At 33.6% G+C, this 12,102-nt stretch overlaps 1 long non-coding RNA gene across 1 annotated transcript; it reads right to left on the bottom strand.

Annotated features, from left to right (window-relative positions):
• Window positions 1–1,786: 1,786 nt before the first annotated feature.
• Window positions 1,787–2,843, bottom strand: LOC127075542 (uncharacterized). Its single transcript, XR_007786568.1, has 3 exons — window positions 2,419–2,843; window positions 2,069–2,331; window positions 1,787–1,978 (listed from the first exon to the last, which is right to left on the bottom strand). It is a non-coding gene; the product is annotated as an uncharacterized LOC127075542 (long non-coding RNA).
• Window positions 2,844–12,102: the final 9,259 nt, after the last annotated feature.

Raw genomic sequence — 12,102 nt, 5'->3', positions numbered from 1 at the left:
TTTTTATTTAAGTATGTGATGATGAACATAAGAGTTAGTGAATCTCCATAAAGTGTTTGGTAAAAAAATCTCTTGAAACATCATTGTGTGTTTTTGTAATAGAAAAAAATCATGAGAGAGAAAGAGAGAGTTGATCAATCAATTGATGGAATTGATCAACCTCTGAACATTCACCAAGAAAGTAGAAACCCATTTTTATACATAACCTTGAGAGAAACAAGTGTGTGCCAAAATAAGGGAAAAGAGGGCGCTTATTTTGGCCTATAACAGCGCTTTTAAGCGCCCTCTAATCTGGCGCTGGCATAGGTAAAGACAGCGCTTTGTTTTCCTGGAGAAAGCGCTGTCTAAAGGGCCACATTATAGTGCGCTTTATGAAAAAAGCGCCCTCTGGAGTGGTCCATAAAGGGACACCTTAGAGGGCGCTTTCTGGGAAAAGCGCCCTCTAAAGTTGTCAATGTAAAGTGTTTAGAGGGCGCTTTCTGGAGAAAGCGCCCTCTAAAGTTGTCAATGTAAAGTGTTCAGAGGGCGCTTATTTTTTTAAAATAACTAACACTTTAGAGGGCGCTTTCTGCAGAAAGCGCCCTCTAAAGTTGTCAATGTAAAGTGTTTAGAGGGCGCTTTCTGGACAAAGCGCCCTCTAAAGTTCTCAATGTAAAGTGTTTAGAGGGCGCTTCCTACAGAAAGCGCCCTCTAAAGTGTTAGTTATTTTAAAAAAATTTGTTTGAAAAACAGTGGATATTTAATTGGTAACCTGTTCGCATGCTGCAAAAGTGTAAAATTCATATTGATTTCATCCTTTAATCCAATGTTATACACCATTAATCCATTGATATATACAACATGAATCCATTTATATACAACATTAATCCTCCATATATACAACATTAATATATGATTCTTTGATCAACAATATACAACAACATATTCATGATTTAGTAAAAGTACAACAACAATATACAACATATATACAACAACAGCATACAACAACAACATTCCATACATATATGTACAACAATATACAACCTAGCTATATGATTCTTTGATCAACAATGAATTGACACAATTCATCCTTCATTTCATCCAAATAAGCTCTTGAGTAAGATTTGTATTCCTCAAAGTACTACAATTAAGAGAATAAAACATATTCATGATTTAGTAACAAATTAGATGAAATATCCGATAATATTAAAATAAACCCTAAGTTATTATTCCATACCATTTTTGGGATGTCTATACGATTCAACGCAGTGATATCTCTCATAAATCTCAATACAAAAAATCCGCAATCGATCGAATTGTTTTGCTGAGGACACTACACAGAAAAACAAACAATATATATATAGTTAATTTCTTACAAACACTATTATAAGCAAAAAAACAAACACTATTATAAGCAAAAATAAGATACTTAATATATACCTGAACTCTGATCCAGGTAATGTCCTTCCTATTACGGTAATTCTTTTTCGATCTAAATTTTAGTATTGCCCTAACAAAATAAAAACGTATATTGAGATCAATCTGACAGACATAATTAAATATACAAATACACACGAATATTTAGGGGAATTTCACTTACGCGTCAACCGTCTTCTTCATACTCGGATATTTACTCCAATCACCCGATAACGAATCGAGATAATACACCATTAGTCTCGAAAGATCCATAGCAACCAACACCCAGTGGCCACTGTAAAATAAAACAAAAATTTAGATGAATGAAAATTTTCTACGTAAAAGATATACATAGATTAGAATGAAATTATTAGAAAGAAAATCTAACCCGTTGCCAGAATTAAACGGTAAAAAAAACAAACTGCGTGTAGTATTATCGCCGGCCGCCATGAATCTATCGACTAGATCATTCTTTACGGATGTTGGATTTTTCGATATTAACGTTGCGTTGACACGGGAAGCAGCAATAAAATTGAAACGGTTACACAATTCAGTTCCCCGCATCAATTTGTCATACATATACCTTAAATAGAAACATAATAAATATTAGACTACTCATTGAAATGTGTAAATAAATTGTTCAACTAAGTAAATTATAGATTGATCGGAGTACCATATGTATGTATGAATGATAGCGATGCCCAATTCGTCGTGCTCAAAAAGTTGTTGCATGTCCTCCTTTGCAATTATTTCGGAATGAGCAAATCCGAAAACACCTTCATCAAAATCTACACTACGAATGGACCCGTCCATAATATCGGACTCTTCCACCATTTTCTCAAGACGCATCATAATTTGAGATTTTGTCCCGGCCGTCGTTGGAATATCCTTCGTTGGAATATCCTTACCATCGCTTTTCAACTTTCGACCGGGAACCTAAAAATTCATATAAAATAAATCATTACTTTTTGTGATGCAAAAGAACCGTTGTGTATATAATACAATGGGTATATATATTTATACCTCTTTTTGAGATGCAACCGACTCGATGCGTCTTGAAATCCCTTTACCAGCTTTAGGGGTGGGTCTTGTAGGAGTCTAACATTACCATGTAATAAGGGTTGATTAAATATCATAATTGTAGCTGAATTGAAATGTGAATACTAAATATTCATAATCATTTAGAACATATATACCTCGGCATCAGGGAAAATTAGATCTGACGGCCAACCAACAAAGAATCCGACTGCATCTCGCATCAACGTTGTCTCTGAAACAACGTCGGGTAATGGTAGACGGGCGTCCGTATCTAATACGAGGTCAACCGAAACTTTCATAAATCCCACCGGGAGGGGATTATGGTGAAGTAATTCACCCGAAGTATTGTGCACTTTTCCCTTGCCAACCATGCGATAAGTTGGTGACGATAGATACAGCTGACAAGGTGAAATGCCCTAAACCAATAATAAATGTTATTGTTAACTTGTATATGTGTCAAGTAAAAAAGTGCTATTTTAATTTCATAATAACATATATAATTACCTCGGGAAATTTCGGTTGATGATTGATACTAGCTCGGTCACTAGTATCTTTTGCCTCGGAAGCGCACCTTTCCTCTCTATACCTTGCATTCTCGTTTTGCAGTTGGAGTACTTGTGCCCTTAACTCCACCAAGGTCTCCATCACCTCTTTGTTGGTAGGATTTTTTGTTTTTGTTTTTTTATAAAATGACGACGGAGTCACACCAAAACCCTTACCCCTCACACGACCGGAATACTCAGGAACATTTAGTACTCGACTAAGTACGCTCCTGCAATCCTGGACCTCGGTTGAAGGTACGGTTTGGGATAAAGTCTCCTGAAATATTATTAGAGGAGATTAAAAATGAATTATATGTCTAACAAAATTTTCGATATAATTAAAGAAATAATGTTACATATACTTACACATTCGTCATAAACATTTTGGACCGCTTCAACGACAGCCCCATCCTTCCCAACCCGAGCAGCCTTCCATAATACGTGGTCCGGAAGAGATGTTGCGTCACTTTTCTCCTCGGCTAGCTACACATTGAATTAGATTATAAGATCATCAATTATAACATATTGTGACAATGTATAAGCTCATAGCATTTGAATATACTCACAATTCTTTGTTGTAACCGTGCATAACCCGTACGCCCTTTTTTGTACGGATACGCGGGTTTTGATGCCCTTTTCCTATTTATGTCGCTTATTTCCTGGATAAAAAAGTTTAAGGCATATTAGAACCAAGTAACTTAACAATTGTATAATACCATAATTAATAGACATTACATGGAATTTTTCGTTTCTTCGTTTGGCGACAAAGTTATCCCATTCATCGGCTGAAATAATCTCGGCATACTTCATTGGCCGTTCTCCTTCAACAAATTTTCCTTCCTCATCCTTGAGAAATTTGTTGCACAAAAAGGATCGAAATCCTCGGAGTCTTTTTCCGGCCAATTGAATACAATATTTTTGCCGGCTTTCATCGATGTGAAAGGATCTCTAAAAAACATACAAATGGAGTGTGTTATTATAAAGTCATATTATAACAATATATGGTTAACAAATAGTCAACAAAAAAAACATATAACAATATATGGTAAGTACCTGTATCTCCGACCATATTTTTTCCTTGCCAACCTTCAAGTCCGGACTTCTCCAATTATCACATGTAATCGGAATATGTTGTCGAACAAGGAAACCAATGTAACTTGCCAACATTGAACCGTTAGGCTCAATTAGTTGGTCTTCAGCACTCCAATGCACTTCAAATTTTACACCCTTGTCTCTTGCACGAATGATTGACTTCATAACAGTCAATCCTCGTTTGATTTCTTTTTCAACATTATTACGTGATTCATTCGCGGCATGGGTATCGTCTTGGTTAGCCATTTTATCTGTAATATAGAAATGATTCAATAAGACCCAAGTAAGACAATGATTCAATACGTCAACACATTCATATACCTTCCATTTCTCATGCAAAAGACCTACTGCATGCAAAAGACTAATGCAAACTCACACACACCTACTGCATGCAAAAGACCAATGCAAATTTATGGTGTTTGGAACATGAACAAACTTGCATCCATAATCATCAAACTTCCAAGCACAAGCTCAAACACACTTCAAATGATATCAGTTTTCAATCAGAAATAAAAAACTCAGTTTGCCCTAAACAACATTAATCAACATAATGCACAAAATGTAAAACTAAGTTTAGAAAATGCCATAATCAAACACATGAAGAAAGTGAACGGTAAAGATGGAGAAGAGAAATACCTTCAAGGTGACGGTAACGATGGAGAAGAAACTGAATAGTGACGGTGGACGTGAACGTGAACGCAGCAGCAGAAAAAGGCGACGGCGACGACGATGGTGAGGGAGGGAGAACGAACGGAGGACGAGAGTAATCGCAGTAGACGGTGGACGCAGTAGAGAGAAAACCCAGTTACGTTGCTTATAGAGAGGGAAAATAAAGAGACATGCAGTATATGTTATAATTTTAATGTTTACTAAAGGGGACCTTAGAGGGCGCTTTTTTAAAAAAAGCGCCCTCTAAAGGGGGCCTAAGAGGGCGCTTCTGAAAGCGCTCTCTAAGGCTTTCCAAAAGCGCCTTCTAAACTGGAAATGTACATGGACTTAGAGAGCGCTTTTTCAAAAGCGCCCTCTAAGGGTAACCTTAGAGGGCGCTTTCACAAAAGCGCCCTCTATTGTTGTCCCTCCATTTTTTTTTGGCTTCACTTTAGAGGGCGCTTGGTTACAAAAGCGCCCTCTAAAGGGGGCCTAAGAGGGCGCTTCTAAAAGCGCTCTCTAAGGCTTTCCAAAAGCGCCTTATAAACTGGAAATGTACATGGACATAGAGAGCGCTTTTTTAGAAGCGCCCTCTAAGGTTACCCTTAGAGGGCGCTTTCAATAAAGCGTCCTCTATTGGTGTCCCTTCATTTCCTCATTATTTTTTCGCTTCACTTTAGAGGGCGCTTTGTTACAAAAGCGCCCTCTAAAGTGCGCTGTCTATTCAAGTTGTTCGCTCCTTATTTTTCTCTTCACTTTAGAGTGCGCTTTTGTAATAAAGCGCCCTCTAAGGGGCGCTGTCTATTCCAGTTTTTGGCGTAGTGAGTATGTGATGATGAACATAAGAGTTAGTGAATCTCCATAAAGTGTTTGGTAAAAAAATCTCTTGAAACATCATTGTGTGTTTTTGTAATAGAAAAAAATCATGAGAGAGAAAGAGAGAGTTGATCAATCAATTGATGGAATTGATCAACCTCTGAACATTCACCAAGAAAGTAGAAACCCATTTTTATACATAACCTTGAGAGAAACAAGTGTGTGTTCTTCATTCACCAATACCTATCTCCTTGTTGATACCTTCTTATTAACCTCCTAGAATGTGGATCTTGTGAGAATTAGTTATGTGAGTGAGATTCTTCAGATACTATTCATCAGATTCAACCTTTTTCCAGAACCATTATTATGGATCTGAACTCTAAAGATTGCATGTGAGAGGTAGACTAAAGGTACATTAGGGAATCTAATGTTTTTCTTTGAAGTTATGTTTTTGTGTATCAGGTGGAAGAATCGTTTCTTGAATATGGATTTTAGTTGTTTGTTATTCATAAAGAGAGAAGAGTTTCTCCATACTCCATTAAAGACTTTTGTGAAACCATGTAAAGGTTGTTGCAGAACAAAGTTGGGAGTTATCCAATTATTCAAGGCTAATGGCAAACACTCAGACAAGTCTTTTTCAGATTCGAGGAAAGAATGTTGCAGAAATGAAGCTTGTAGCAGATTATTGTGGAAAGCAAGATTATTGGATCAAGATTATTAAGGATTTTGTATGTAGTAGTTAAGTATTTGCATCAATGAAAGGGGTTGTCATAGGATATGTGTGTAGGCTAATGTAATGTGGCTATTAGTGTTCATATTGATGATAGTTCATTGTATCAAAATACTTGTACATTAACTTTGAAAAATAGTGGAAGACACGATTAGTTCCCAATGATTTTAAACCATTGAAGATTGGAGTAGGTGCTTGCAAGGACGATATCACCGAACCAGTATATATCTCTTTGTACTCCCCTTCTCCCTTATCTCTCTTTAATTTTCTGCATTCATTATGTAAATGTTACATCATATCATAGTTTGTATGTAATATTGGTTAGATTATAATTGTAGCGATTTATTTTATAAGCATAGGCATGTGTTACATCAAATATATTGAATCATCTTTAAGTCAATTATGATAAAAAAAAGCATGTCTATGTTAGGATATTAAATTGCTTGGATCAAACAACTTAAATTATGCTATTTTGTTATGTCCTTGAAAGAATCATGTTTTTAGTGACACCATTGAAATATATTGGTTATAAATCATATTTATGAGCTTCTAAGCTTCCATCTTATTTTATTTTCTCTTCTGCCCATTAAACTCTGATTTTGTATTAAAAGTTTTGGACTTGTTTAAAAGGGGATCGGTCTATTTAATCCCCCTTCTAGACCTTTTCGTATTTATATTTAAAACTAACAAGTGACCTCAGAGCTGGTCTTTTGATTGAGTCAAAGTGAATTTAAAAGTCGAGAATATAATTTATTTTTTATCCTAAAAAGTTTATTTTCAAAACATTCTCATCAAAGTGGAAACCAAACATATTTATTTGATTTTCTAATATTTCATTCACCATTGACTAATTAATATGGAATAATGTCAAATAATTTCCTACTAGAATATTATTTGATCATTAATTAAATTAATAAATTCTCTAAATTTTATTCATCCAGGATTCAACTACCAAAATTTGAGGTGTGTGCAGGATTGAGCGGGAATCTAGTATTATGTCCTTTGTTTTATGTTGATGATTATTCATAAAAGCTAAAAATGTATGTTATGTAACAATTGTTTTGAATATGGAATGTCAGGAAATGAAAAAAGAAACATCTCCTATTGACCTACTCTTCTAAGGTCGTTGTGAAATAAGATGAAGATGATTTATGAAAATTGGCAATGTTCACTGATTTGTCAACCAACTATCAAGGATTCAAATGATAAAGTTTTGAAAGAGTCATTTCACTGTCAAAGTGTTGAATAAGTTATTTGAGATTGTCAATCATTTATCCAACAATGAAGTATCAAATCATCTGCTTATTCATAAATATTAATCAAAGATGATTAGAACATATGTTGTACGAGCTCATATGATGTCTTATGAAGAAGTGCCTGATATTGTATGTTAGAAGTGCAAAGGAATCATGTCCATTTGAATATGATTGATCGTATTTTCTCTTATGATATATTTTTTGCCGTTTACTAATCGTTTACATGTGCAGCAAGTTAAGCATTGATCGTAAAATTAGTATGGTTGTTCCAACCTCCCTCAATCTTCTTGTAGTGCACTTATTTATGATTACTTTTATATGCTAGATGTGATGTTTGTGTGAAATATGTGTATGCGTTGTTTGTGTAATTTATGTTTCATTCATCAAAGTGATATATATATATATATATATATATATATATATATATATATATATATATATATATATATATATATATATATATATATATATATATATCATTTCATCTAAGCATTCATCATTCATTCATACATTATTCAAATATTTTTTATTCAAGTATCATTAAAGACTTATTTTGCATTACATTAATCTTACATCTCATTAATTTTGCATTACATTAATCTTGCATTTCATTAATATGCGTATCATTAATGTTTCATTTGATTACATTTTGTTTTTCATTAAATTTGCATCTTTTCATTTTCAATTTTTTTTCAATTTTTTTCTTCTTGATTGGATTCAAGTAAAATCATATATGACTCGAATCACTAGGGCCAACATTCCAAAGGAAAATGCGCCTGTTCATATTGATTTGAATCACACTTCTTTCTGATTTGAACTAAGGCCATTTTTCTCAACAAAAAAAATGTGTACTTGATTTGATTCATATCTTACACATGATTCAAATCATAGTCTTTGAAATCCTTTTCTAAATGCGTGACCATTTGCTAACCTCTTTTTCAATTAACTCTAATACATTTCATATCATTACATTTAATATTTTGCTTCATTTAACTGTAAGAACAAAAATTGTTCTACAACAGATTCCTTGATTTTGATGATAACAAAGGATGAAACCAAAAATGGCACCCTAACGAAAAGTTTCTAAGTGTGCAGGATTCTAAAGAAAGAAGGAAGAAATCTGATGATGTCATCAGATACAGAACCAGATCAGATACAAATTATCAAATGATCAGAAGCATCTGAAGTGGAAACACGTTCAAGAAAGTGTAACTCTGAGCAATACATCAGAAGCATCTGAACAAGAATACGCTCTAGAAGTTCTGACTCTGAACAACGATTGTCTAACTCCAGAAACTCTCAGCGCTATCTGAAGAAATCCATCAGAACTCAAAAGAGATCTACATCAGAAGCAAGATTCCAAGATTCTCAGATACTTGAAGACTCTGAGCATGGTATTGCTAATCATGAAAGAGTAACGTTAAAGTCAAGTAAAGATTTGTAAATGGTTTTCCTAATTAAGAAAGAGACGTTAATCTCCAATTTCAATAAAGAAGATACTACTTGTGGTAAGTAGTCACTTCAAGGAGAGAAAGTTATCCTGCAGAAGCTATTTAAGTGATGGCGTAAATTCATTTTAATATCCACCAGTTTCAATTACTACCTCACTTCTATATATAAAGGACTGCAAATCAACATTCAGTCATACACAAGTATTAGTAAGCCAACAAGCCAAAATTATACTGAAACATCAACGCTCAAGAAAAACACTCTTGCTCTCTAAAGATCTTCACGAAGCTTTTGCTTATAACGTGAAAAACTCTTGTTCTTAATACTGTAATATTTGCCTTCTTAGAAGCATTCTAGATTACATAAATCTTTCATCTATTTGTTTGTTGATTTCCTCAAGTGACTCTGTGTAGTCTGTATACTTGAGAGGACTAAGAGATTTTTCTCTTAGACGTTGTTTGTAATCTTTCAAGTTTAGTGGATTAAGTCCTTGTTGAAGGCGAAATCACCTTGGCCGGGTGGACTGGAGTAGCTTTGTGTTAGAAGCGAACCAGTATAAAATCATTGTGTAGTTTTCATTTTGAAAAAGCGCTTATTTTTCCAAACAATTCAAACCCCCCCTTTCTTGTTTTTCTCACCTTCATTAACCACTATCATTTTCGAAAATTATCTAATTATCATCATACATCTCATTTCATAATCATTATCATATCATTTCATCTCTACCCATCCTCTTCAAACCTTCAATCATCGTCATCGCCACGAGTTCAAATAAACAAGCAAAGCTCTCAGAGAAGCCAAAATGGAAAATAAAATAGTCATCATTAAATCCCCTTCCTCCTATTCCAAAAAAGAAAAGGTCCAAAGTGCAAGCATGCAAGGAAACCTCTAATGCCCATTTTCCTGGTTATCAAAGTAGAAATTCTAATGGTCAAGCATATGATCAAAGTCAATACTTATCTTTCATATGAAAAAAGTACAGTCATCTGATTCCGGATGGCAAGCTTAAGAGGTATGTCAAATAATTTATGAATAAATTTGTTGAGGCTGAATACTTTAGGAACAAGACTGTTGAGTCTGAAGTGAAAGTAAAATTTCTGAAACCTTTTGAGCACCATATGATTTTGAAATTTATCATATTTAATAGGATTATAACCTTGATCATGTTAAGGATTTCTACTGAAATCATAAGGTGTCTGGTAATGGTCTTGAATGCAACTTCCATGATCAAGTCATTAAGTTTACTCTTAATTATCTTAAGCATCATTTTGGTTTAGAATATAAAGGAAATGAAGTCTGGATTTCAAATTCATCTGGTTTTATTAGTGGAGACTTTGTTAAGCTCATTTAAAAATCTATTTATAAGGACTTTTTAGATATGGCTAATTTTCACATTAGTCAAGTTAAGTTTGAAATGAGGATTCTACATTTTATTGTTATGAAAATTCTATTTCGGAAGCCCCGTAATTAGGAAAAGAATGATGATCTTGATTTGTATTTGATGTGTATTCATATGAAGGTTGATCAACATGATTGTGTTAATTTTATTTTGGACACGATTGAGCATTGTAGGAGTTCTCTGAAGAGGTCTTTGTTTTTCTCATCTTTCATTCAGTTTATTCTAGAACTGAATGATATTACATCTGCTGAAGAAGATATAATTGAAACGCCAAAATCAGTTGACTCAATTATGATTAAGTTGATATGGTAATTTAATAATAAGAAGGATGTGTATTACTATCTGGACAATGTTGACAAGTATCTGTATGAAGACAAAATTGAAGTGCCAAGAGTAGTTACAACCAAAAGGAAGAACTTAACATCTTATCCTAGTCAAGATACTCCTGATCACATTAGTTCATCATCATATGATCGTTCTCCTTCTTTTAATATGTTGTTTTATGTTGGTGCTAAATCCTACTTTGATTAGTGGTTTAGAAAAACTTTAGAAGATTCTTAAGCCAGAGAGTCGTGCATTCATGCTCACATTGATGCAGTTTCAAGAGAAGCCAAGGAATGAGAATAGTAGATCAGAGAGGAAGCCAAGGAAATTACAGAGAAGATTATGGTTGATCTAGTTGCTGTGAAAGGTGTCATATATCATATTCAATATTCTACACTTATGTTCACCCTTGGAGATAATGATATTGCACCTGTTCCTTCTACACGCGTTTACCTTAGTTTTTCTTGCATCATGTCATACCATTATATGAACTTTATTTTGATTTTTCTTATTTCTATATTTAGACTTATTATAATATCTTATGCTATTCTTGTATATTGATATGGATATTGATGTTGGTCATATATATTTTGTGGCATGATTTGACCATCTTTTGATATGATCTATTGCTTGTTTTGATATTTCTTCTATCTCTTATCTCGTATAATTTCTGAAATTGCATCTATTGTGATTATGTATGTATGCAAATTTCCGGTGTTTGATCAATTTGAGTATATGGCATTGTGTTCTAGGCTTTTTTTTATCATGGCTATATGTTTGCATTTTTTAGTTTCTCTCTTTTTGATAATTGTCATAGGGGGAGAAGATACCGAGATATCATCAATATTCACACGCAATAAGTGTTTAATGCAAAGGGAGCATGAGTTTTCAAGTCTCAAAGTGTATATTATCATCATGTTGTGTTGATTAATAATATCGGGTTCGTGAATTTTTCAATTCTACTTCAAATTCAAATAATTTCTCAAATCAAATCACCAATAATATCTCCAAATTTTCCAAACTTAAAAAAGGGGAAGACTTAAGTTGAAATCATCGTTGGTATCATTTTAGTTTTTATCATTTTCCCATTTGTGTGTATATGCATTATTTGATTTATCATGTATTTATACTTTGTCAATTATATGAATATGCATTGTTGTTGTAATTCATTATTGTAATTCATTTGAAATCATTTGTATTTGTTTTCTTCGGCTATAACTAGTTTTGTACCTTTGAGAACCTCCCCATTCATTTTTTTTAATATTTGTATCCATGAAAATATCTCATTTTTAGCCTAGAAATGTGTCTTATATCACTGTGTTAAGTATTACTTGAATCACAAGTTAGAATTCTTGAATCAAGGCTGCAAAGATGTTTGATTCGAATCATGGATAATATGACTCAAATCATGAA

The sequence above is a fragment of the Lathyrus oleraceus genome, chromosome 1 (genome assembly GCF_024323335.1).
Source record: "Lathyrus oleraceus cultivar Zhongwan6 chromosome 1, CAAS_Psat_ZW6_1.0, whole genome shotgun sequence".
NCBI lineage: Eukaryota > Viridiplantae > Streptophyta > Magnoliopsida > Fabales > Fabaceae > Lathyrus > Lathyrus oleraceus.
Note: the sequence above shows the minus strand (reverse complement) of the source record. Positions and strands in the feature narration are given on the sequence as shown.